The sequence below is a fragment of the Anopheles coustani genome, chromosome 3 (assembly GCF_943734705.1).
Source record: "Anopheles coustani chromosome 3, idAnoCousDA_361_x.2, whole genome shotgun sequence".
In the NCBI taxonomy this organism is placed as follows: domain Eukaryota; kingdom Metazoa; phylum Arthropoda; class Insecta; order Diptera; family Culicidae; genus Anopheles; species Anopheles coustani.
In genome coordinates this window covers 91,466,777-91,491,720 of record NC_071288.1, presented here as the reverse complement: position 1 = coordinate 91,491,720, position 24,944 = coordinate 91,466,777, and the positions used below count along the sequence as shown (strand labels likewise).

At 44.9% G+C, this 24,944-nt stretch overlaps 1 protein-coding gene across 1 annotated transcript in view; it reads right to left on the bottom strand.

Moving 5' to 3' along the window:
• The window catches only part of LOC131258808 (ecdysone receptor), a 199,106-nt gene extending 179,685 nt beyond the window's left edge, over window positions 1-19,421 (bottom strand). Inside the window, exons 1-2 of the mRNA XM_058260190.1 lie at window positions 18,993-19,421; window positions 17,940-18,204 (exon numbers count right to left, since the gene is read on the bottom strand). The gene's annotated coding sequence lies outside the window, so the exon portion shown is untranslated. The remainder of the gene's footprint in view (window positions 1-17,939; window positions 18,205-18,992) is intronic.
• Between the last annotated feature and the right edge of the window lie 5,523 nt (window positions 19,422-24,944).

Genomic DNA, 24,944 nt, shown 5'->3' with positions numbered 1-24,944 from the left:
TTTTTTAGTACAATCTTTTTTTAATTAAATTTGCTAAAAAACATTTATTAAACCAACGATTTTTGAAGGCTAAGCAAACACTTAGATTCCCAAATAGTTGATATTAAATATTACTAGAATTTTTATGTTGCATTTTCAATTATTTATGGGTCTCAAACTTTTTAGAACTGATTTCTGCATTACTCACTTTTGGGTGACATGGCAGTCAACGTGTTAAAGAAAGTAAATCCCATAGCAGATAATTAATTAAACCACGATCAGAGAAAATAAGTTGGAGCCCAACCAGAAGCCAACACACACACACACAGTTGGGTGCAAAAACAAATCTCGGATGAATGGCATTTTGGGTTCACAAATTTACCAAACATCCCTATTCTTTGAGTCTGAAAAATTCATAGGATTCTAATGAACACTAGGCAAAAAAAAGTGGAACCTCAATTCTGGAACCGTTACATTCCGGAAAGGTGCCAAAATATATCTACTCCAACAGCCCAACCTCAGAAGAAACGTAAAACATCAAAATATGCGATCAGAATCGGATCTAAAAAGATCTGCCCCAGCATGAAAAGAAATACCTGGAAACAATTCGCTGCGGACTTGAAACCGGCGGCGTTGCTCCATTGCAAGACTGCTCCCAGTCTGGTTCTGCAACGATCACTCACACACACACAGATATTGCCGCCGAATTGTAAGAAAGATATAACGCACGTGCGAATCATGCTGTGACGATCGAAGCGACGGGAACCGGCTCGTTCCGGGCGCTCCCCAAACCCCGAGAAGAAATGTGGCCCCAAAAAAGCCCAACGTCCACGTCGTCTCCCCCCGGGCCGGGCCGAGGAGTCTGCCGAGGGAGACGATCGAGTCGCAAACCGGTTTTACCAAAAATCATTGCTTCTTCGCTCGGAGATTGTTCTCGGTTTCGTTCCATCGGTTTGCAAAGTGGAAGAAAAAGGCCACCAAAACATTTTGCCCACCACAAGAAGGTGCCGGCCGGGCGAAAATGCGGCGAGAAAGGCAAATTCGCCCCATGTTTTCTTTGGGGTTTGTCTTCGCGTTTTGTGCAGTCCAGCTTCCTTCTCTTTGGTTCGCGTTCGTGTGTCCACTTTTCCGCCGAAGGAAAGTTACTTTCCTGCCAAGGGGGATTCTTTTTGCCAAATATTCTTCCTTCTCCTTGGACCTTCAGAGTTGGCCCGCGGTGAACCGATGCGCATACCAATCAGATACTCCACCCTACTGCTCCCTTCAACCACCTCTCCTCGTTGCATTAGAACCACAACGAGATAGAGACCCCACAAAAAAACACACACACACACTACTAACGAACGCAACGAAAGGCAAACTGTACGAAAGTGAAATGGACGATGGCAGATGATGATCGAAAAGTTGAAACGGGTTTCGCGATCCTCGAAAAACCGCCAAACCACGGTGGAGAAGAAAAAAAGGCATACAAACACCCAGCAGCGGATGTCTTCGTTTTTCGCGTGTGGAGTCGCCTCAGCTCCGGCTAAGACTTCATTCAACAGTTTGGCTACCTTGAAACCTTGTTTCGGTGTTTTTTTTTTTGCTGCGCTGGAATGTTTCCCTAGGTTTCCTGGAAGGATGCATTATTCCACCAGGGTACACACATTGTTGACTCTCTGACCTTTTTGTTCTTCCCCGAAAGCTTAGATTTCATTTGGCACCTTCTGGGTGTATCATTCAAGATGGCAAAAAAGTCATCCAATTGATGAATGAATGTATGATTTTTTTATTTCCATTGTATTCCCGGAGGCGAATGGAATTATGTGGGAAGGAAAAAGACACCAAAACAAAATTGTCTTATCCGTGAGTTGAGGATAACGTTAAAAAAAAGCCTTCGCTCTCAATATCCTTACATGGTCCAGGTGAATGTCTTACTCCAATGTCTCGTTAATAGTTAAACCTAGCACGCGAGTGTTTAGTGACTTTATTTCAGAGGTTTATTTGCGCAAACCACCATTTTTGTTTCCTTAGGTTTCCAACATTCAACAACCGGACACAACGACAACACGATGGACCACATACAAATTGGGTTTAATGTAGCTATTTTCCATTTCAAATGGGTTTATTCTTTTTTCTCCCAAACACTTGTGGAACTCGCCATGGTTTAGGAGTTGAATGTTTTATGATCGTACTCGTAAAGCCTTTTTGGAAATGAACTAAACCGTTGGAGGCATTTTTTGTTTACTGAAAAAAGCGAGGGTGTTTATGGTTTCCACGCAACGAGAGGTGTGCTGAGAAGATGGTTTACAAAAACCAAAAGAAAAAAAAATAACATACACAGTGACAACAAAAACACGCCACAAAAAGCAAACCCAATCGGCGGAAGGTGGAATCCGGAAGAAAACGACAGAAAAGGGGAGAGATGAAAACAGATCCAACAACAGCAGCAGCAAAAAAAAACGACTACCACATCTAATGGAACCACCCGAGAGTGACGATGGAGAGTCATTGACATAATTAAGCAAAAGAAAAAAAAAGGGAAGGAGAAAATTGTAAGCTCCGCATTCCGAAAAGCTTCTACGAGCGCGGACTCACGGTCACAAACCGCGGGGTGTCTAGCGGGCGAGGAAAACCCCCGGAGGGGACGGTCCGAGTGGAGTCGATTGGACATTGGTGGTGGACTCGGTTGTGCCATTGTTTTTCCGCGACTTTTCACACCCTTGCACACGGAGAGAATGTAATTTTGCATAGAAATGTGAAATTGAAAAGTGGTATAATAAGAGCACAGTCAGGTACTAGAACTTGCCATTCTGTTTATAGAAAAAAATAGACTTCACTTTAGGTATAAGATTTTAAAACTAGAACAATTCTTGTTCATCTAAATTTCTAGACCGAACTGTTTGGAACTAACTCAATTTCAAAGCCGCTCATTAACACATTTATCGTCGGCATGTATTTTGACACCGTTCCAAACAACACAACACACATCAATCACACCAAAACCTCATCCGCGCATAACGAGGTTCAATTACGCCGTGGGGCAGCATAAATCGAGAGCCCCAAACGAACGGATGAATGTGTGCCAACGGAAAACCGCAGAACGAACGAATGCCAACGGTAGATAATATCTCGGCTGCTGCCGGGATTGACCGATTGGACCAGTTTCGGTTCAGGTCGAACCGGATCGGGCACTGCGCAAAGCACGAGTACAGGAGCACATGCGAACACACGAGCACACACACGTACAGCCGGAGTGAAGAAAATTGAACCGTTTTTCCGGCCCGATGCGCCTCGGTGCGCCAAAAGTTCACTCAAGAGAGAGAGTAAGTCTACGAGGGAGCAAAGTCGGGTCTTGTAACCTTTCCAAAAGCTCAGACAATGTGTACCGGATGAGGTTCCCTTTGATTGATGTTGTAGGGCCACCGAAGTCAGGCTCGCCACATACCCAATAGCAAGCGTCGGAACCGCCGGTTGAGCTGTGTTCTAATTCCGAGGTGATAATGATACGCCCGGCAAACGTGATAATTACTCCCAGAGGCCGCACACAATCCCCCCCTCAATGCTGCCTCATCGCTGTATGTAATTGCTCCCAATCAGCACAATCCGTAGCTTGCAACGAGGAAAATGGTGGCGGTGTGAACTACTGAACTTACGGTACTCCGGAATCGGAGGAAAAGCTCAACCCAAGGTGCGATAACAAGAGGAACCTTAAAGTCTATGCCGGGAGGATTTAAGTCCAGAGCTTTTGAAGTCTTTTAATCCAGGGATTTGGAGTGATTTAAACATTCAATCGGAGTATAGCTGAATGGGAGATATTTGTGCAAAGACTCAGATGAGGCTTCTATGTGACATTCTGGAGTTTTTAATCGAGAACAATGAAGTCCAATCGCATAAATATTAGTTAGTTAGTTAAAGTAGAATTAAAAGGAAGTATTAAAAAAGCAATATTAAGATGCTTATCCACATACTCCATATTCCAACTTTACTAGAAAGTGCTGCATCTTCTTTCAAAGACTTTTTATTCCACTTTTCGAACCTTCTCTATTTCTTTGGCCAACGCCCACCTACTGCTACGGAGCACAACTCCGCGCTCCTCAAGTGAGTTACCCCAAAACTCGCCAGAAAACCCCAAATTGGGCTTTGAAAAGCTCGCCGGTGTTCCAGTTTCGAAGTAATTTCGGCTTCAGGCCTGGCATGCAATTATCGATCTTTACTCCCTTCTAATCTTCACTCGGTCTTGGAGGCTTTGAAGCAATTCCCGTAGGTGAGAGAACCGTGGAGTATGCAGAAGAGGTCAATGTGAGACGGAGGGAAAGGCTGGAAGGAGAGGTTCTTCTGAAGGCTCATTTTTTCCGGTATGTGTGGAAAATTCTGCACAACGGATACACCTCAGCTCGAAGAGAGTCGGCCTCATCAGCGTCGAGAGAGAGAGAGGGGAAAACCCACCGTGGCCCCGGGTGGTCGGTAAGGTGCAGTTATTCAACTGTAAACAACATTAGCCAAAGTGTGTTACAAGTGTTCGGTATGGTCTGGCCGCCTTCGGCAGCAATGTTCGACGTCCACCGGCCGCGCGGGCCCGGCAGGGTTTCTGCTGAAAGTTCTGCCCATTACAAAAGACTTCAAGGTTCCTTCCCACCCCCTCTCGGGCTCGCGTTCTCACACCTACCCCTTCCAATCCTTCGGGCCGGCTTAGGGCAAAAAGGTACCGGACTAGCAAAACGAGAGCTTTGTGTAAACCACACTTGCTTGCTACAATGAAGCATGCAAAACTGTTTGTTCATGGCTCTGCTCTCGGCCGCCTTCATCCCCGACACCTACACACAGTAACATACCTCCACCGGGCTTGGTTTCTAACTTCCACGGAGTCACAATTACTAAACAACACAACTACAGTAGACCGTCACCACAGGCAGTTATTCTCTGTTAACCTCTTTGACGTAAGGCAATTTTCAAGTCACCGGCATAGAAAAAAAGGTTAAAGGGCACCCGCAGGCTTTCTCATTAAGAGTTATCTAATGTGTGGGATGTCCAATTCACTGTGGAATAAACGACTTTATGTATGTTACCGCTGACAATGAAATAATGTCACTTACGTCCAATACTATTCTTCAACCTAATCTGATAATACCACTCAGAAACAAACGTCAAAGTTTCTCAATAAGAGGACGAATTAAACAGTTTTCACATGTTTCCTAATCCCCGAAAGCTGCGACGACACTCAGCCGGGTTCTTACAAGAACTAAGATAAAACTAGAGGCAGTTTTCGGTCAGGAACTCGCTGAACTAACTGTATATTACTTCCCTCCTTCACTCTAGTACTTTTGGTACTAGAAGGTCATTCCCAAATGCAAGAACCTAATAGAAATCCACAACGGGTTTGGCTTGCAAATCATCCGCGTGACTTTTTCCGCATCTGCCTCTGACCCACTAATAGTTCCGATGCATGTAGACATAATAGAGCTTGCACTGCCGACCACAGGTCACAGCCGCGCGATAAGTGCAGGAAGTCACTGGAGCGTGTCCTATCGCATAACTCTCAATCGAAACCAAAATGCTATCGGTGGCACGGTGCAAGACGCAAGCCTCCTCCTATCGAACGATATGTGACTTACTGGTCGTTCTTACGCAATGGATTGCCCAGTTTCACGATAGGAAGTGAACACTCGGTAAGCAGTTTGTCGGTGATAAGTGAAGTACGTACGTGCCCCATGCTGAAACCTTCATCGGTAAACTCCGATAGCAAACTGCAGTCGGACATGGGAGGCCGTCGTCGGAAGGGAGGAAGCAAAACCTCGCGAACTCGGAGCTGCAAAGAAAATTCTTTATCGCCAGAAGTGTATATAAGGTGTGAAGTGCACTGGTACGAGCTGATGAGCGAATATTGCAAACAAGATCCGTTGCAGCGCACGCAGTTGGGATTTTCTTTAACTTGTTCTCCCACTTGAAAGCTGCCGGCCTACTACGCACCCAGCATAAACTGTTTGCCTGACATTGAAGACAGCAAAAACAAGCAATAAAACAACGGCCTACTCAAATCACTTAACAGCGGAACCATCAGTGTAAATACTTGAAAGTCTTTCCTGCCTCTCGCGGACCGTCCCTTGCAACCGTTAGAGGTACAAAGACTCGCTGCCTCTCACCTTCGCCAGATTCACCACCAGTAAAAGGGTGCGTCGGGTTTGCCTTCCAAGTGTTCGCAGGCACCACCATTTTACCACCATTTCGTAGCAGGAAGAGTTGGTACTGGTACGTCGCGAAGTAACTTCAGCCTCTTCGACTCGCGCTAAACAAACACCGTCTTTATGACAGGCGACTAAACAAACGCAAGTCGGAAGCACGAATGCCTGGACCTAACTCCATCCAGTGCCATTTCTGCCTCAGTGTCCCGCGGTGCTGCAATTGTTGAGCGAATTCCCTACCATGCACTTCAACCTACTGCCAGATGTCTCACGGCGTGTCGCCGGTCGATCATGAACTCCGCACGACCAGCAATGCCAACAGTCAAGATCGATGTGCATCGATTGAAAATGCCATCCCTCGCACGGTGAAGAAGTTGTACCAGGCATAATGGGTGTGTGTGTGTGTCTGTGAGTACTCCGGTCACGAAATGCCCTTGGAGTATGACGACGGCTTTCTTCTGATGGCCTGAGTAACCATTTAATTAACACCGCCGCCAAAGGTCAACCCGGTGAGGCAAAAGGAATGTTGGATGGGTTGCATATTACTTCTAGTCTATCGCCGCTGACCTCATTTTGTCCTGCAGAATGATTCTTCACGTCAGAAGATGTCTGCGAAAATCTGACCGAGGAAAAATGAACCACCGGAGAGGCAGGAAGAGACTAAACAACTGGCCAGCCGTCACGTTCCTGGTGGCAGATGGACGAGAGGCTACTAGAGGTCCTCAGAGAAGGCGGGTGGATGGAAAATTGATTTCATGCCGGTGGAAGATCGTCCCTTCTTCCTCGAGGCGTTGGGACTGGGGATGTTGATGGACGAGAGTCGTGAGCGCAACACAACAAACACTGAAGAAGAAGGAAAAAAAACGACCAACCTCCATCAACATCTCACGCCGGGCGGCCTCGTTTCGCTAATGAGACACACGGACGGGATGGCGTGGCTATTTTTATGCCATTTGGACTTCCCCCGACAACTCCGTCTCGGGGTGCACCCTCTCGCCTGTTTTTCCCACCTTCCACCATTTGCAATTGTAGACCTGCTCCTTTTTTTCATTCTAGAACTGCAAACCTGGTTACGGCCGAGGGAAATTAGGTCTAGTCCATTTAATTACTAGTTCGCCGGATCATTAAGTGAGAGTCGTTTGAGGAATCGCCCGGAATTGGAAGGTTTTCTTGCGGATAAATAAATAGCGCTCACACAAAAGACATTTGTGTGAAATGCAAAGGTGAAAGAAGGGAAGGAAGAACCATTTAGTAAACGGCAATTAAATGTGAGAGGTCTAAATTTGAGTAATACTGATTTCTACCACATTTTTTGACAGTCTGAAGCAAGATCCATCAAAAGACAGGTCGGGTCAAAGCTAGTTTTTGCTCCACCATTGTTGTGACAGTTGGTTGAAAAAGTGTTTACAAAAATTTCCACCATACTTGTGGGAGATCTCCGCCAAAATCTTCGCGAAATAGGTAATTGGTAATTCTAGATCACAGTAGACATGATCTCGCGGATAGAAACTGCTCTTCTGTGTGAAGTCATGGGATATAGATCCTTTTGCGCACCGTGATTGCCGAAATTAAGTATGTTGGTCTAACTTAAACGCAGCCTTCTTCCAGAATATGTTTCGAACGCTTCAATTCCTTGTTCTGTTGATGAAACATACCAAATTTGCAGTTTTACCTCACTTTCCTGGCTGCTCGTGAGAGGTAAACAAAATTTCAACCAACTGTCAAAAATTTTCCTCACGGTTTTTCTCTCGTTACACGGTATGCTGCGACCTCTTTTCCATTGACTTTGATCTGAAGTGTATCTTTACGAAAATAAAACAATAAGCTTACTGAGTTTTTCTTCAGAAATCTTTATAAAATACCATCGTTTACACTGCGGTCCAAAAAAGTAGCACAACAATCGAATCACACCAAACACAGTTTCCGAATTATTTTCAATATTGTCACCCGCCATCCGCTTACCACATCATAAATCAGTGAAATCAGTTGTAAATCCAGTTGTGGTCGCATTTTGTTACCTTTGCGGGCAACGATTGCGAAGCGAGAGATATAAATAAACGTTACAATAAATTCTAGAATTTGTACACGATAAATAACACCTCCATCCTACATTAAAAGACTGTCACACAAATAAGCCTTCCGCTCGCTGGCCTCTCCCGGCCTTCATATTTTACGAGCTTTTTTCTTGTGAGAACCCTCGTCGAAAGCTGCAAACGTTCTAGTGGAGCTGAAGTGCAGCAGCATTTCTTTGCGCATCCCCGCCTCGGCCTGAGGATAGCCATCGGGGCCACCCGCCAAGAAGCCCCGACTCGATGCAGGATTGAATTTATTCTGTCTCATGCTTTCGTCCCAGTGGAGGGCGCAAGGAGAGACCGAAAGGGGGAAGTGCATCCAAAAATGGGTGGCTTCTTCCTCTTTCGCCGGCGTCTGGAGGATGTCTTTTTTCGGGTGTGCTGTGTTGTGTTCCGTTTTTATTTTTTGGAGTAAGTTTTTGGCAAACCGGGCGGCCGTATTTTCACTGGTCAAGTGTGCCGCCGCCCCGGCTTTTGGCCGTGTTTCGTCTTCGACGGCTTGGAATGTTGGCAGCGGTCGTTTATTTATTTATTTATTTTATTTTATTTTCATTTCAACTTTGTGTTGCTGTCGAACTGCCGACACCACCACCAAAAATTGCCCCGTTCCGTTTTTACTTATTGGGCTCGTTCATATTTTTTTCTTTCTTTCTTTCCCGAGCCACGTCTCGCGAGTGTTGTGCTCGTGTACAATTGTGTTCGTTTAAGGTGAACGAAAACGAAACTTCGATTCGGGCGTATCGTTGGGATATTTATTCATTTATTTATTTACTTCTTGCCCGATTTCTCCTGACCGTGAAGTGCGCAAGCTTCCAACTGCTTCTTCGTTTAGTTGTATTTCTTCTTTTCTGCTACGCGCAGTATCTGCTTCGATCTGCGGCTCAGACAACCACCTCCCCACCCGGTCCCCAGACCAAACCGTCTCCCCGGTTCGGTTCGATATCGACATCGGCCGAAAAGGATCACGACACAAACAGCGACCAAGCATCAATAAATTTCGTGCGAGACACCATTTCACGCCAAAGGACGCCGGGGAGGAATTAAATGTTCGGGTGGCGAGGAATGGAACCGGAGCGTGGACAGATGACAGTATATGGCTTGGGGCGACACGAGCCAATAGAAGCTGGGACCAGGAATGCCAAGTTCCACAAAATAAGAGACTCCACAATTGCGGAAAGAATTCAAGGAGACGCCTTCCCTCGATTCATCCAACATCCGGTTCCGTCTCGCTCGATTAAGGGCGCTATGATTCGGTGTCAAAAGTCGTGCCAGATCACATGTTTCATACAGTTTTGGCAACCGTACAGTGTTGGCTTTAACATTTTAAACTCAAGGGGAATGTGAAATAACAAACCGACTCCATGTTCATGCCAACATCCAATCCCTCAGCAAACGATCGATAGCGGAAAAAGACAGTCCCCGGAGCGATAGGATTGCGATCCTCCCGCCCAGCAGGGAAGGTGTCGATCCGTTCGCTTCCCTTAACGAGCAGCACTGCTAAATCAAGCCTTAAAGCCTAAGGTTACCGATAATCCTCGAACCAGGCGGTTTCAACCCATTGTATCCCGGGGGAAACACTTCGGAGAGTTTATCGCATCGCCTCGGGTTTCGTATAGTTTAGTTTAATTTATTGCGGCGCAGCAAAGTTAAATCAAACGTCCAATAATGTCAATGTCGACAGGAAGCCAACCTTATTCGGCGCACAATACGATACACGTCGACATGAGAGAAGTGTTGCGAGACTCATTTTCGACAAAATTTTACAAATTTAAGCAAAATGGAAGATAATTTGAAATTGCCCAAAAAATAAATCAATTTTCAAAAACCAAAATAATAGTAACATAAAAATTAACTACTACAATAAGAAAACGTACAACAAAACACATGAATTGGATTAAGTGAAGTGAAAAAAAGACAAAACATTTTTAAAAAAATGATAACTAATCAGATTGGAAGAATGATGATGAAAGAAGATCGAAGACATTCTACAAAAGTTGGATCAAACTTCAGAAACGAATAAAACAAGCAGCAATGCAAAAAAATACATTAAGAAGTTTATAGAGACAACCATGAATTCAATGAAATAAAGTGAAAAAGAAACAAATCTTGTCAAAAGTATAATAAAAAAGTAAATAAGAAGATGGTAACACATTCATAAAAAATTAGGACAACCAGCAAAAACTAAAAAAAATGAGCAATAAAGAAAAAAACCTGTAATAACCAATCATGAGTTTGATGAAGAAAAGTGAGAAAACAAATTAATCTTTTTGAAAAATGGATTATATCTTAACAAATTGCAAGCTGACAACATTCTACCAAACTAAGATCAATCTTTGAAAAGTTTTTAAAACCTGGAATAAAATTAACAAATCCGATAAGAAAACGTATAAAAAGTTAGAAACAAATCGTGTTAAAAAACGGATGTGCTTTCGGATTCCAAAATTCTAACGACTAACATCGTCGAGGTTCGTCAAGCTGTGCAAAATAGACCGATCGTTACTTTGGCCGCTTGGATAACTTGGCAGAACGTTTCTAGCATGCCGGGAAGCAAAACAACACAGAACGTTAGATTCTTCCTTGGAGGAATAGACAACAAAAAAAGCATATTCCATAGCGAGCTTTCGTAGCACGCATACGAATGAGTTTAATTAGCATGCGCTGACATTCACATGATCAGCGAAACACACACACATCGCAGCACATTGACGGGGGTTTCACTATCATCCCTCTCCCCCCTGTGTTGAGCAACGGGGGGGACGCGGTCATCATCACACCGTCCGTGCGCCACACACCAGGTTCGTTGAACCGCGTGAAACCAACCCCTCCAGCAGTTTCTTTTGTTTTTTTGTCTTTTTTTATGTTTGTTATCCTTCTCAGTTTAGGTGTTGTGTTCGTCGGGGCGGTTTTTATTTATTTTAATTTTTGTGCCGAGCTTTTGCTTACCACACTTTATGTTTCCAACCTTCCCTTTTTTTCACGATATGCCACCCACCCCCGGGTGCGTCACCTGCCATCTCCGTCGCAGGCGACGATGACCAATACACACACACATAGATACCCACCAAAACGTGCCAGAAGTTCGCGAGAAACGCGAAACCGCGTCGCCACCGGTGCGCGTCGTCTTGTGCATACGCAAGCAAAGCGCAAAAGGTTCGCCTTCTCGGTTTCGATTTCTCGCCAAAAGTCGCGAGTCGAGTCTGGGCTGGGTGTCTTGCCGCTTTTTTCCTCTCTGCCTCACCCCGGTGCCTTATTATACAATTGGCGGGCCCGAAGAACATAAAGACACCAATTTCGCTAGCATAATCAAAAACAAAAGTGTGCACACGGCAGGCGAATTGTTTAACTCCTGGTCTGTGAAGCTGGAGGAAAGAAAACCACCCGGGAAAGAGTTTTCCAACCCCACCCGCACCTCGGTGGAAAATGGTGGAAAATGCAACCGACCGCCATCGATAAATGAAAATGCACCAACACACCAGCACACGGCACCGACGCTCGTCGTCCGCTGTTGTGTTTTGCGTTGTGTTGTGAGCGCATTTTGGGTCAAGGTTAGGCAGAGCTATTCATGAGCTGCGATGGCGTGCGTGAACGAACCGATGTGCCCCCTGTCGCCTGAGGTGGGACTGTGATTTTCCCGTGCCACGCGATGTGGTGGTGTTGGTGCATCACCTCATAACCCAGCAACCACCAACGTTGGTTCGAGAAAAACCGATGCACGTCATGGAAAAACTGTCCACAGTGGTTGGGGTTTTATTTTAACTCTTTTGTTTTATTCTCTACTACCACCACAGGTGTTGCAGGTTATCGACCGACCGCTTTTTGTGTGGCGTCAAGGAAGGTATATAAAAAAAAGGACACAACTGATGGTGAAAAACACGATAACGAAATTTTCTGGAATGAATTATGATTTTCTGTATTTTCCCAACCATTTTCCAATAACAAAGAAAGGTAAGGTAAAAATGTATCGCCTTTTTAAAACTCTTTTTATTAAATTTTGTTTTTTTCAGTTGCATTAGTCTTTCATCAATTTTAAACAAACTTGTTTGGTCCTTATTTTTAAAATTCTTTACAGTTTTAAATAAAATAACGAACACCGTTGAGTACAACAAATTTAATTATTCATTTCAATTCGTTGTCGATATTTTTGCTTAAAACGTAAATTTTTAATCCCCATTTTTGCGAATAATTTTGTTCATTATTGTTTTCAACTGTTATAATTTTCTTTCCTTTCAACAATTTAGACTTACAAGTGGTCAACAAATCAAAGCATCCTAAGTTTTGTTTTCCCATAAATCGATACCCAAAGGGTAGCTCAAAGGGAGGCCGTAGGGCCGTAACAGTCCATTATTACACATCGATTTGACCATCGGCACCTGCCGGACCGCGAACGGTGAACTAATCGCTCCACGATCGCGATTTGTGCGGTTTGGTGAAACGTGTAAAGAGTTCAAAAAAAAAAGGGAAAATTTAAAAAACCCTCCACCTAACCCCACCGCTGTCTCACCGGAGCGAGTGAAGTGAAAACTAAAAGCAAATAAAACCTCGGGCGAAAAAAAGTCAACGTAGGTAAAATAAAAATGAAACAGCCCGAATCCCGAACCATGACCGCGCGTCCGCGTTGTTGCGCGAGTTTGCGATTTTTCCTTTAGCCGCTTAGCGCTTGCAGCAGCAACAGCAGCATTGTGCAATCGTGCACGGTTAATTGTTTGAACCGGCGTTAAAACTCGGCGGCCGGCGGACGCCAAAGGCCGAGAGGGCGATGCGAAACCCGTCGAATTGCGATTTCGACCCGGACCGGACCACGGCATTGACCACCCGTGGGGGGGTGGGGGAAGTATGCAACGCCCCGCCGTAAGCGGCAAACAAAGAGTGGAATAGGGTTTTCCTATTCGGACGTAATGATGGCGATAATAAATACCAACGGAACCGATCCGCGAAACGCCGTTTGTTCCGAGAGGCCTCTTCCCCTACCAAAGCCTACCCAGGTTGGGGTTGTCCTTTGCTTGCCGTGCCGTCAAATTATACTGTTTAAAGTGTCAACCTTAGTTGCACGAAATGGGCGCTAGATGGAGCGTCGAGGTTACCTTTTAATTGCTTACCAGAGCAGAGAGGAAATGCATAATTGCACATTAGACCAGGGGTCGGCATAAATTTCCTAAAAAAAAGGCCAGATGAACATAAGAACCGGGCCGGATACCTTAAAAGATTATGTAGCATTATGTTTTCCAAGTAACAATCATTAAATCCATTTCTAAATAGTAAAGTTTCATAAAAACTACACAGAATAATTTAAAATCTTTGAAATTTTGCAGTTACACTTTTTTAAACAGTTTCGTTGGGTTTTGAGCTTTTTCAACATATTAATTTTGATTTGTTGCATCCTGTTTAATTATTTAATTGTAATTCAGATTAATCCTCGACTCAAATGAAAATTCTTGTTATTTGGGTTTACTGGCATACTCACAGTAATTAACTCAGCATCGAGAAATTTTTTGTATGAACATTGTATTCTAGCTATTTTGGATGCAAAGTAAACGAGGTATTTTTCTACGCGAGACTAGGAAATTTGAGAACAAACAATAATCCAAATACGATAGAAAGAAGTCTAACAAAAAGTATATTAGGATAGGATTAGGATCTTCTGGTATTGAACAACTCGTACAACAATTTCAATCTTCATTCTTGGGGAATTACAAGCGTGACATCGTGAAAAAGTTCGATAAGAATTGAGACGAGTTTTTCGTATGTAGTTCTAATATTTTCTTACGGGCCAGATAAAACAGGTTGGCGGGCCGGACTTTGCCGACCCCTGCATTAGACAACAATTCCGAAGGCAGCAAAGATTTGCAACGAAAAATCACGGAAAAAATTGATACTTGAATTCTGAAGCAAATGATTCAAATCTAATAAAAAACAAGAAAACAACATAATTTTGTAAAAACCAAAACGAGTCACTACAAATATACTTGCTTGGTGTTGGTAGTTGTTGGTGAGTCGCTTCAAAAAAACCATAAGTTGGAAAAGTGCCCCGCTGTTTGTGCAGTCTTTGCCGCAACGAAACATGATATCGTCTGAGGTAAAGCTCGAGACATCCACATTTTTTCACCCCTTTTCCGTACCACCCCCCTTCTCCCCTTCCTATGTGCAGTGCAGGCGAAAAAAGGTCAAACAGTTCACACATTCGCAAACGTCGCCAAAGTACCCGGGCGTTCAAGACGTGGGACTCGTCTTGTCTTGAGTGTTTAATGCATCCGCCTATTCATGCGTATTCCTCACGTCTTCAATCTTCTATTTTTTTTTTTGCCTTTGCTGTTTGTATCGACTGCCTGCTTGAGTGGCATATATTCATTTATACTTCGGATCCGCTTTATTTCCCTCGACGTCCGCGCCTCGGGCGTGCCGTAATGCGTGCGTAATAAAATGCCTGAGCCTCTACCGGATCGAGGCGGAAATTTCATCAATCAATCAATAAGCGAGGCTCTGCTTCCTCGCAATGGTGCATCTTCCGTAGCGCTTCCTCCGATGGGAGATGTATTCGGAAAACCAGCTGAGAATATATTTTAATATTTTCAAAAATGTTTTCACAACAAGCTTTATCTTCACAAAAAAACTGCATCTAGTGCAGTAATATGTACTGTTCCCCTCCTAAACTGGCCTAAGTTTGCATACATTAGAAGTAGTCCTGAAAAAAAAAACATTTTTGAAAAATAAATACAAATCACACATGCGGTATTATAACGGAAATTTAAATCAGCGCACAATGCCAGGACCCGCCTAAGTGCAGAAGCGGAATGGAAAAAGCTCCCAACATTTCAAGGGCACGGTGGGCTGGGATTTACATATGCAACGCTGGACCACCCTTTTCCGGAACAATCTACCATTACTCCGACGACGCCAACCTTCCGGTCATTCGATGAAAATTCATCCCCGCCTTGTTTCCGTTGGTTTGCTTCGCAGTGCTTTGGAAAAGAGAGCTGAAAATTGATTCTTGCAAGGACATTACTAGTTATACAAGGACTAGTTAACAATATAACTGCCTTAAAGATTCCCAACAAATGTTCGTTTAAAAAAAGGGTAAGCTTTCAAAAGATGATAAATTGTAACATATGAGTGCAAGTAGGCGTAGTTTAATAAATGTAAAACATTCGCTCTAATGCAAATGCATGCAACGCCCCTGCTGCATGGGCATACCCCGAACACGACAAGGCGAGTACATGTTGAGCAAGAAAACGGCGTCCATCCATTGAACGTTGGGCGACAAATGTGCGTTCCGCGCACAGTAAAAACCTCCATTCCGCCATAATCCCCCCCGGGGGAGGAAAGGAGGGGTAAAAGTGGTACATATTGAAAATGAAATATAGCCAAGCTGCAGGAAAGAGCTTCTTAAGTTGCACTCGGCACGAATAGGAGAAGTACGACCACACGGCACTTACTGGCCACCGCCTTCGATGTGCCTTTTGGTGCGTTAGCTTATACCTCACCCAGGCTAAACCCCGCCAGGGTTGGTAGCAACGACCGGACGCTGGTGGGCTTCGTTCCGACCGCTCACGGCCGACATCGCACAATCCTTACGAGAAACCCACCGAAGAAGGACCTTCCACCGTTTCTATTTTTTCTACTCTTCGTACGAAGCGTTGCAGCGCTTCAGTAACGTCTTTAGGAGGGGGGCAAGGAAGCAGGGGGTGAAGGGCGGTGAGAGAGGGCTGCAACATGCATGCATGCCAGCCGGTTGCATCCGTAATGAATGACAAATTATTGACCAGCGACGACGGCAGCAAAACAAAAAGTAGTAGCGAAAATCCCTTTTTCCCGACCACCTCCTCCCACTACCACCACCAACCCACACACACATACACACGCATGCAATCAAGCAGTGGGTCCAGGGCTCCAAGACGTTTCCGACATTAATAAAACATCTTCATCAGTGGTGGAATGTATTTTATGCAAATTACTCCCCACTCTGGTTCGGGGACGCATAGAAGCAGAAGGGAGGGGGAGGGGTAAAAAAGTAAATGTAAGGGCATACGTTATCTCCGACTTATACGACCCCTGCCCTCCCCTACGCCACCCCTCCAAGGAGGAGCTGGTATAATAAATGTGTGCGGCGAATTGATCGTCTCTTAAACGGTGGCCCATTTGCACATCATTTTCTAGAACAACGAATCATCTCGAGGTGCGAAGGAAATAAGATTTCATCCGGCAAGAAAACGAGTCCGGCGGGGGGCGTTCAAGTTTTATTTTTTTGAGCATATTTTCTTAACATTTCCATTCGGCTGATTTCGATTATAAATGATTTGTTAAATATCGTACAGTTGGTTTGTATATTATTTAGTTCAAAATAAAACACCTCCACTTATTCATACATACTTAAGTGATCCTAACCCTCCTACACAACGAACCCGGAGTCATTTGCATTTATTCCCGACCGATGCAGCACAGCCAATGGCGTGGCAATAAAACCTTCCGAACAAGGGATAAAAACCATTGCACGTAAAGCACATTTACAACTGCGCAGCCATGCGTCTAAATTATGACATGGCCCAAACACGGGGGGTCTCTGGGCAGAGGTATACCGCCCCGGGGACGATGTAAAGGGCCGAACAAAACCCCCGGGGGACAAGAATGAGTCAACGAAACGACAAGCTTCCGGTTTAGAAGCGGTTTAGAAGAAAACTCCACCGTACCCGCTTTTGTGGCGGGCGAAAAACAATATTTCGAAATAAATACAGGTGCGGTAAGTGCATTTGCATAGGAAACCGAAAGGCCGCCATCTAAAGCCGCGTTTGTGTCGGTTTGTGGATGTAAAATTAAATGCAAGAGCGACGTAAATATATTTTTAACTTATTAGATGGTTTAGGTTCTCTACTTTAGTTGTTATGTATTGAAGGTTTTCAAATATTTTGAGCAGTTACATATTCTTCCAACTTTTGCCGAACCTAACCTAGTTTGATGGTAGAAAGCAATTTAAGCCCCTACGCTTTCCGCTTATTTCCAATCCAACCAACCGAACTCACGGTCACGGCTCACCGCGGCGAGTGAGAGTGGCGAGTAAAAGTGAGCCAACGTTGGTGAGGAGACGCACGCGAAAGTGCACGCAACGCACGCCTAGAGAAATGGCGTTACATTGCTGGTGGCACAAAAACGAGGAAATGGATGAAATACAACAATGGGAAATAATATCCGATGCGTGGGGGTTGGTGGTGGGAGCGGAACAAGCGGAAAGCCTCTGGATGGAGAAGCTCGAACATAGAAAAAAAAGCATGCCTCCGTTTCGAATCACAACAAAACCGGGGCCCGGCCGTCGGGTTGGTTCTCCTTCTTTCGACCCACAAAATTCCACCGTTTTCTATCCATTTTCCGGCCCCCCTCCCAAACCCCATCGCAAGGGGTTTCCACCGCAGATCCGCTAGCGATTGTGTTCAGCAGCATACAGCAGAGGCAGGGCTGCTGTTGTTTGTTACAGCGAGCGGAACCCGCCGCGCTGGAGCGACGGAAGAAAATAAAAGCACCGTTAATGAACGAACGCCGCGCAACGCGATCGCGAGTCCGTTTTTCCCACCATTTTTCCTCCCGGCCGGCCTTCCGATTAGAATCGGAGGAATTTTTCTATCGTTTACTACACAGTTTTTCCTACCCGTTTCGTACGCGGTGATTCTTTACTTTATTTATGTTCACTGTTACTTCCCAACTATTCCGTATACATATATATTCTGACACTGAAGAGACGTACCTCGGAGCGCTTGCTGGTTTCAGCAACGAAGGGATGCTGCCAGTTCGTTCGCTATTCGAAAACCGGAAGCTAGTCATACACACACGCAGACACACAAAAAGAGCAGCACTCACACACTGGACGACATTTCCCGCTGAGTTGGGGATTTTCTTTTTACCTTCAAACACACACCCGGCCAATGTTGTGTTTTAATTTTCCTCCACAACCGTCGAGAGTGGTATATGATCTGCCTTCTTTTCTACTCTACACAAACTAGTTCTCTAAACTGTGAAAAAACAATCACTTTAAAAAATCAAAACTTATTATCACACTATATTAAATATCAATTGAAGCACAAAACACTTGCGTCAACAGAAGAAAGCTCGCCAGCATGCAAAGTTTACTTTCGCAAATAACTCATTAACAAAGCAACCATCTCATCTCACTTCGCTGCTCACTCTCACCGTAAGGGTGAGGATCACCTGTGCAGAGCACATTCAACAGGAAGCTGCACGCAGCAGCACAGCACCGCGATCTGGCCGACATAAACAATAAAACTGCTCAAAAGATGAACACAAACACACGCTTACACTTGCCCTCCCTTCATTCACAATACACGGGCAAAATGGTACCAATTTTGTTGTTGTTGCTCTCTTCCTTCTATTAGCTCAAATAGCAGTGAAAGAAGTAAAAGAATGAAACCACGAAACTAAACAAATCGTCATCTGGAGAAACATTACGTGCACCGTCGGAATGCAAGCACGGTTTCGCAAAACACACCCGAACGGCACGTTCGTCGGCCCCGCGAACACACTTGCACTTTTGCGACGAGTGCGCTCGCGGTTGCAACGGGAAGAAGAAGATTATCACCAATATACACACAGTGACGTTCGCGCTGGGTCCACACGGTTGGTGCACGAAAATGGTGCATCCAACCCAACACCACCCTGCTTATCGGCAACGGTGCAGTGAGGAGCAGCACTTGAGCCCAGGCGTGTCTCATTAGTGACAGCTGATAGTTTGACCGGGTTGAGTGAGTCGGTCGGATCCGTTTGCATCCGATGGCACCCTTACCTCCATAAAGTCGCCGATGCTGGTGTGTCACTGGTGCACGAAAGTTATGGTTTGTTTTGTTGGAGAACTATCTCTGACGAGAAAAGACACCAAACAGGGACAGGTGGTGGAGAGAACTAACTTAAACGAACTCACTGCGGTGCAATGGCGGGTGCAATCTCAGCCGATCACAAAATCTTCACCGATGGCGGCCAAACAAAAATGCACCGAACCGCGGGATGTCCGATGCGTTTACATCCCATTTCTCTCCCCTACAGGCGGGGAGGGACACACGTAGAGGTAGGCACACGCACGAACGCACGAAAACCCGCACACACGGTGACGCCTGTTTTTTTTTTTCTTTTCCTTTTCTATACACGGTAGTATTCGTCGTCCGTCACAGCGTTGGAGCCGTACGGCGTGCGGCAGAGGCCAGCAAAACCGAACGCATCGGAGGTTGATGAGAAACTAACGGCTCACCGTGTGCTGCGGGCGACCGAAAGCGAAACTTTACTCGCAAAGTCCCCCACAGACGGTGGTTGTTTGCGAGCGAGAGAAATCAACTGCCCGGAGAGAGCCGGTCGTGGTCGTGCTTTTTTTTGTTGGGGCCATACCACACGCTCCCAATCCCAGCTTTGGGGCTCGCGCGAGCTCATCTGCGTGAGGGAAGAGTACAATTCACGAGAATCACCTCGCTTGCTCAGCGGCGCGCGAACGCGAGAATCAACTCTCGATAAGATGGGCGTTTTTTTACTATTTTGTTCTAAGGAAACCGCCGAATCGCTGGACACGGCGAAGGATGCAACCCCGATGCAACCCCCGGCCGAGGGGGAGAAATTGTTCCGATTGCAATTGCTCCACCATTCCGTCAGTGTACCGTCTCATCGTCGACCGAACACGTACAGCATCCGGATTCTCATCTCATCAGCACGCGAGTGTCCGACAAGGCGAGAGAAAAGTAATCAGCTGACAAAAGGCTATCGCTTTACCGCTTTCAATCGGGAACTTTAATCAACATCAAAACATGTAACTCACCGGACGCACGTGAAGCTACTATCAATATGTAATAGGTCATAGAAACGACATGTGAGTTTAAGAACGCTAAAATTCTTTCCAACACAAAGGAAAATTACAAAATTCTCTCTAGATTGGAAGGAATACTGATAAAAACATCGATCTTGAACAAGTGTAAAACGAGCTTTGGAATAAATAAAATCGAAAAAGCCAATTTTAATAGCTTGTAATGTAATAAAAATAATCGTTCATGTCATTGGTTTGTTTAGAAGAATACACAACTGTTACTACCAACGTTTTTAATCCTTTTAATGATTCATGTTCAGCGATCGTACTCCTCGAAACCATCCGCAATCTCACCGATGAGTTGGAGTGAGGTTGCGGAAAATCGCGAGATCGCTGAGATGATCATACCTCAGCTCTTTCCCTGAAATCGACACGAGCGAAAACAATGCGCTCTTTTCAGTCCGTCCGAATGATGCTTCACCACAACACATGATCGTTGGGTGAAAGGAAAAAATAAAACCCCAACAGCCACAGCAAACCCTTCGAAATGGACCCTTTTCCGCGTGAGTGTGACTGTGTTTGCCCGGCAAGGAAAGGCAACAATGCAAAAGCAAAACAGCAATTCGCTCATCACTGGTCGGCGAAAGAAAGGCAAACAGAATAAACCGGCCCGCGGGGGGACAACAGGGTTGAGAAAGGGGAAGAAAAGGCACCACAAACCGGTTCGCGATCGCTTGTGATCGTTGTGGTCATCTTCCGCCCCGACGGCGGAGCGGGCCTGAGGTTGACTCCCTTTTCCGCTATGTATATCTCGCCCCATCTTTAACGTCATCCGTTCCATCTCTCTGAAGACAGTAGATCGACGCGGGGATCACGATATCATATGCCAACGATCGCGCGAACTACACCACAAACACTCACGAATGCAGTGACGCGAAGAAAATGACGATCGGGATGATGACAATGATGGTGATGATGATGATGGTAAGCCGAAGGTTCCGGAGCGGCAAACCGGTGGAAAAGCAACGACATCGACGGCAAATAAGGGGTTAAAAGTACAAACGAACATGCGACACATAAAACACGATCTAACGATCGAGAAAAAAACGGAGGGAAGGTGAACGTTGTTCGAATTGTCTTATCTCTTTCTTTATGCGCATCGCCCGATTGGAGGTAATTTAGATAAACACCGTTGACGAAAACCAAAGAGTGGTAAAAAGCAAAAGTTGAACGGCCAATTTATAGTTATGCCTTTTGCAAATTTTAATATCCCTCACTACCGTTGATTTATGGTACTGACTTCGGTGTTTGTTTCATTTGAAAACAAGTTTACCACCAAGTTGTTGTATTTTAGTTGATGCCTCTACCAATTATTACTTATTCCCTAATACCTTCCATCTTGAAACTCATTAAAATACGTATTTATTCCATTTTTGAAACATTTCCCCTAGTGAAAATTTCCTCTCATATGCTGCTTAAGAGATCATAGAGATTGGTTGTTACGTCTTTCATCCTGTTGACGATAACGCTCCCGATTTAGCCTCAACTAAGATCTATCTATCTTGCATTCTACATCGCTATCCTCTTGCTGATTCGTTTATCTTAAATCTCCTCAATAAGAAGCCTCAAGCCGCATTCGCTACTGATTGCTACAACGTTGAAATTCTTCCACGACCAGAAAAAAGCCTAACCTCTGCATACCACCCGTTGTCCGTTGCCACCCCGAGGCCGAAAGCCATCTCTTACACCTATGACCCTTGGGGCAGGATCGTAAAGAGCACCAGCAGCATGCTCTTTCCAGGGACGATCGGAATCGATCGGGGCACACTTCAAGCAGACGCTCCGAAGAGGCACCCCGGTCGCACTCCTAACTGGTTTCTAGCAGTGATATTCGGTCGATATGCGACCTTTTGCTTCGAAACACGGTATGATTCATTGCCACTCGCGCCATTGTTTCTTCTTCGTGTGTCCCCCCTCCCCCTTGGCCAAATCCTGCCTTTCATCTTTATGTGCCTTTTAATATCTGCCAGTGTATTTGAAACCAGCTCCGGTTGATCTTCGGGTGGAATAAGGTGCAGCTCCACACCGGAGGACATGTTGCTATGGCGAAGAGATGAGTTTATTACACATACAAAACAGGACAAAACGAATGGAGAAAATGCAACATGCGAGTGCATTCTAACGGACTGTTTCCAACAACAGGCTCGTTGTATCTCAAAGCTACAAGATGTTATACCATGTAGCAGATCAAGAATGATTGTTGATGCCATTCAAAACTGGAAAATACCTACTATTTACATTTGCCGTTAAAAATTAAAACAAAATGACAGTAAAGTGGAAACATACAAATTTATTTGATCATACAAATAGAAGTTTGTCTAAAGTCACTTAAACTGCCTTTGCACATTTTCAAAACATCAAAAAAGGGCAATGCAAAACCTGATTGCAGCCAGAAAGATGAAGGTTCTAAGTAGCACACATTTCGAAAAGATATACCCAAGTTACAAGAGGAGTAAGAAAAATTCTACTACTAATTATTTTATTTAATGTAAATGTTTAATTTAATTCGCTTATTTAAACCAAGAATGAAACCACGAATGATTCAATAGCGGAGGCTCGATTGCAGATAAGCAGATTTTGCAACATTTCCGTAAACTTCTCCCAAACACAAACAACCGTTGCCCGTTCCAGATAAGGGGAAAAGTTGTACCAGATAAGCGTTGCACCTTTCGCAAACGCCTCCAAAACACCTCCGAGGCAGAGAGGCGCCTTACCCGCAACGAAAAAAAAAACCGAGACGCCGATCCCACGATGACGGAATGGGGTAGAGAAACATAAATTCTTAAGCCTCCCACCATCCTTTCGGCTCAGCTCCCGTAATTGATCGATCGACTCGATCGGTTAACGATCGAAACCGTGGGGGAAAGCCGTTCTTCTCCGGCACTAGAACGAAAGAGGATTTTAGAATTCGATTTTGAGTTTTATGATTGAGTCGTAAAATTTCATCGTCGTCCCGACTCGAGACCCGGGTTGGTTTTAACCGGGCACAGCTTTATCAAGGAAGACGTTGGGTAGCTGGCACTGTGTAGGATAAGAAGAGTGGGTCTTGAACGACGAAAAACTGCAACTCGACAATGATCCCCGTTAGGAAAATTATGAAAGCCCATAAATCTCCGACCTAAACCTAATGAAGTCTTCACCTTGAGTAGAAAGAAGCGAAAGGGGAGAATGTTCCGTGCTGAACAGAATGTTAACATACAGTTATGTTTTTATTTCAGTCAATTTGAAGTACATAAACCTTGGATAACGAGTTGAAATAATATTTTCAAGGCAATCACTTTTGGCACTGGCACTTTATCTTCTAGATCCAACAAATAATTATAGGACATGTATTAAAATGTTGTACAACTCGTGCTTCCCACCATCGGTCCCTTCCGTATCCTTGAAGCGACAATCCACAACTTCCGAAAGCGTTGAGCTGCACAAAGAACTCTCGTTAGCTGCAATCTGATTAAACTTCATTCTTCCTTCGCAATGGTGTGATAATACGAAGCTCTCGCAGAGGCGGACTCCCGCTGAAATCCTTCAAGGGCGCGCCCGGACGAGATGATGCTCTTTTCAATATCATAAGAACAAAAAATAAACCAGAGAACTCCTGATACCCGATTAGCTAACCTTAGGTGGAAGTGAAAGATTGGGAAATAAAATGAAATTGAGTACTAAACACGAGCACTTTCGTCGGAGTCGAAAAACCGGCAGTTGAGAGTGGGATTTCAAAGAAGAAGTGGGCAGCTTGAAAAAAACGAACAAAAAGAAGCAGCCATTGTCCAGGGACGAAGAGAAGCAATAAATTAAGATCTTCATGTGCAATTTAGCAGCGCATTCCCACACGGTGGGGGAGGAAAAAGTGGATACATTGCTTCCGATTGCCCTTTTTCCCGGTTTTCCGACCCTTCCCTCAGTCAATCGTTCGAGTTTCTGGGCGCACCAACATCCTTAGTCCTTCGGGTTGCCCCCCGCTTGGTGTGTGTTACTCGTTCGAAAACAGGATTTAATGCTTAAGAGTTTACACTCCGGTTCATTAGCTGTGCGGTTTTCCCTCTTTTTTTCCCAACCCCACGACTCGGCACAAACTATTTATCCACCAACATCTCGATGGCAGTGTGTGGAATAATGCAACACTGGAAGCGAAGAGCGGGGATATCCTGGCACGTGGGAGACCTCTGGAATTGTGTTCGAATGTTCGAAGCCGAAGTTTTGCGTGCGGAAATGTGCCGGAGCATTAGAAACTTCGCGGTTGCCGCAAATTGCAAGTGATTTGCGAGCGCTGCATCAATTAAAACTTTTGCCCTGGTTTTACCTGACACACGCCCGTTTTGGGAGTACAACTCCGTGCGGTGGGAAAAGTCATGGTAAGCATAAACTGAAAAATGAAACAAGGTTTATCTTAACCACTATGAAATTATGCACTTTTAAACAACTTAATTTGATGAGTTAAAAAAGCTCCTTCTAAACATTTTTTTTCGGGATTACTTCTTTATGCACTTTGTGACATTGGGTGTCACCCTTACCGAATGCAACAAGCACCAAACCCTTACACACACACACGCACCGGTCTGCTGGACGGTCCATGATAAATAGGTCACCCTGGTACACCCCCAAACACCCACCCGTTCGAATGGACTTGTGCTAGATTGTGCACCGGGAGCACCACGTCCTGCCCAAGGTTAAATGTTTTTCCAACCCAACATCCTTCGGTTTCCTTTCGAGGGAGTGCTTGCTTTTTTTTCTACTTTTCCCCCCATACACCACAACTGGGGGAGTGTATTTGAGGTTACATGGTTTTTCCTTTCCTTCTAAATTGTATCTCTACACCCCGGAGGAAGGATGTTACTGGCGCGGTTGGGGAAAACGCAACGGAGGTGGAAGGTGTTTAACAGCGCGAAACAAGCA